Raw genomic sequence first — 2690 nt, forward strand, 5'->3', positions numbered from 1 at the left:
TTATTTGTATTTAAATATTTATACTTAATTGTACAACTTATTTTGATGTTTAGTTAACTACAGTTTTTTTTCTCTAAACAGACTAAAATTTACATTTCCTTCCAATTTTTAGTATAGAATCACAGTAATTTTTACCTGCAGTATATATCTTTTCAGAGTTATAAGTTGGATATTTGAAGTCAGTGAAGAAATTGTGTAATAGTATAAATGCCTACCTACGTCACCGATGTAAGATAAGAGACAAACCAGAAGTTGTAGAATTAATTCAACTTTAATTAATAGAGTTGGTAATTAGAGTAGGTTTTCTTTGTTATTTTATGTTATATTTATTTTTTCTAATCCTGTATATTATATATGAAGAAAGAGCTGAACTAAATGATATATGAAATAAATTTAAAAAACATAAAACGCAAAACCATTTGCAAAAAATGAATAACGCTTGTCGACTGAAATGCCCAACACGTTTAACATTTAAGTGTTTTTTATAACAAAAGGAAGTTTTTCCAAGTTTTCAAATTAACTCAATACTGTATGACTAATAGTAAAATAAAGGAAAGTGTTGTAGAAAAAATCAACTAAACACATTTATTGATCTAGAAGTGGTTCATAACAACATTAAAAACACAAGACTGTTTTAATTAATTAAAATCACATAGTGCATTCTAATGAATGATCTAATGCAACATTAATGAATGATCATTAATGCAACATATGCTATATTAATGTCATGAAACACTGGTTACCTGAATTACTGAAACGCTGAATTATGAAACACTGGTTACCTTAATTCTTCCTGATTTATTACAGTCAGAAACTGACAGAGTCAGTAGAAAGAGTTTTACTGCTCTATGTCTACTACTATGTTTAAATAAATAAAAACTGTAGTAAACCAAACAGGTCCAGATTTGAGATTGTATCTTACATCAATTGAATCCGATTTCAAAAACTTAGTGTTTCAAAATAGCCTTACAGCTTGTGCTGAATATGTGTAAATGTTATATAAAAAATTATTTTAAGATTAAAAGAAATGTCAAAATTAAACATTTCTATTAACAAAACTGAATTTGTTTCTTTTTTCTGCATATTTTTTAGTTTTTAATTTAAAAATATATGCACTGTGTTAATTTATTTATCCATTTGTTTTTAATCACATTATTGTCTGTCTTCTACCAATACAAAGAATAAACCTGATAAATCAGTAATTACATTTATCAGACATTTTGTAAATATGAAGTGAACTGTAAATTTATGGAAATTTTTATTAAAATAATTTATAATAATTACATTAAAATTAATCCCTATTGTCACCCACCTTCTTCAGTGGAGATTCTGGTAACACTGTCCGATAAAATTAGTATGATTTGAATTACATCGATAAAAATGTTTGTCATTCCCAAGCTAAAGAGAAATATATAATGATTAACAACAAAACTGCAAAGAAACTGACTTCCAGCTTGGAAATTATATCCAATTAATAGAAGCATTTATGAATAAAGCAAAGACCTATTTAAGCACTTTGATCAGTCACCTGTTCTAGAAGAGTCATCCCAATTATTTAATAAAAAATAAACAAAAGACTGTTTAGTAAATTCAAAATCAATGACAAAAGGGCGGTCAATTCAGGTTGGGGAAGAAACTTTATACTCTTCACAACTTCTATGGATTACATCACTTTAATAATTTTAACAGTTGTAAAGGAAAAAATGTCTAGTAACACTGCTAGTAACTGGTTTTTGTAAAACAGGAATGTAGTCAACTCTCACTTCACTGTGAAACAGTTTCACAGATAAATACAACACTGTCTGTACTTAATCCTAATAATCTTTTAAGGTTTTCATTGGTTTCAATTGATTTCCTTTTGCTTTCCTTCCTTTACAACCTTTTTTTCATTTCCATTTTTATTGAAATTATGTTTACAACATAATGGTGTAGTTAAAGCAACTGTTACGTATAAAAAAATTCTTACTTTCAAAGAAAGCTGAAAAAAGTTTATTTTACGATTGCCATATTAGAACTAACAATAAGAGAATGAAAAAAGGAACCTTAAATAACTGATAAGGTTCTGTTTTTAATCATAGTTTATATTAAATCTATTTACAAAATTATTGAAAATCGAAATTCAATGACAACAAATATGTACGTAATAATGTATGCCTAATTTTCTGTAATTCCTACAAATTTTCTTTAAATAAATTTAAACCCATGAATAACATAATAAAGACTACTACCTTCTTAAAACATATTAAATGTAGGCTGTGTAAAAACTGAGTTTTTTATCATCTAGTGGTTCCAAGATATAACTCATAAAAGACAAGCTATCTTTTTATAGCAACCACCATGATCACCGGCTACAATATACTTCTGAATCATCTTAAATAGAGCTAAATGCTACAATTGAATTTAGGATTTTAATTTTTTATTTTCTATTTGTGTTTTATTATTTATGTTTGTCATTTTACTTCTCTTTTATCTAATCAAATTGCAAATGATTGTTAATTATAACTAATTATTAGTAATAGTGAATACCGTATGTGTTCCATTTAAGTAATTAGAATAGCTTGGTTAACTCTAACTCAAGTGTTATTGTTTTTTTATCTTTTATTAATACTTGATGGACCAAGTATAAATATGACACTCTGTAGCATTGCTAATCTTAAAAATCTGGAAGTGGAATTTAACTGCACAGTTAG

This window comes from Lycorma delicatula, chromosome 9 (genome assembly GCF_047948215.1).
Source record: "Lycorma delicatula isolate Av1 chromosome 9, ASM4794821v1, whole genome shotgun sequence".
NCBI lineage: Eukaryota > Metazoa > Arthropoda > Insecta > Hemiptera > Fulgoridae > Lycorma > Lycorma delicatula.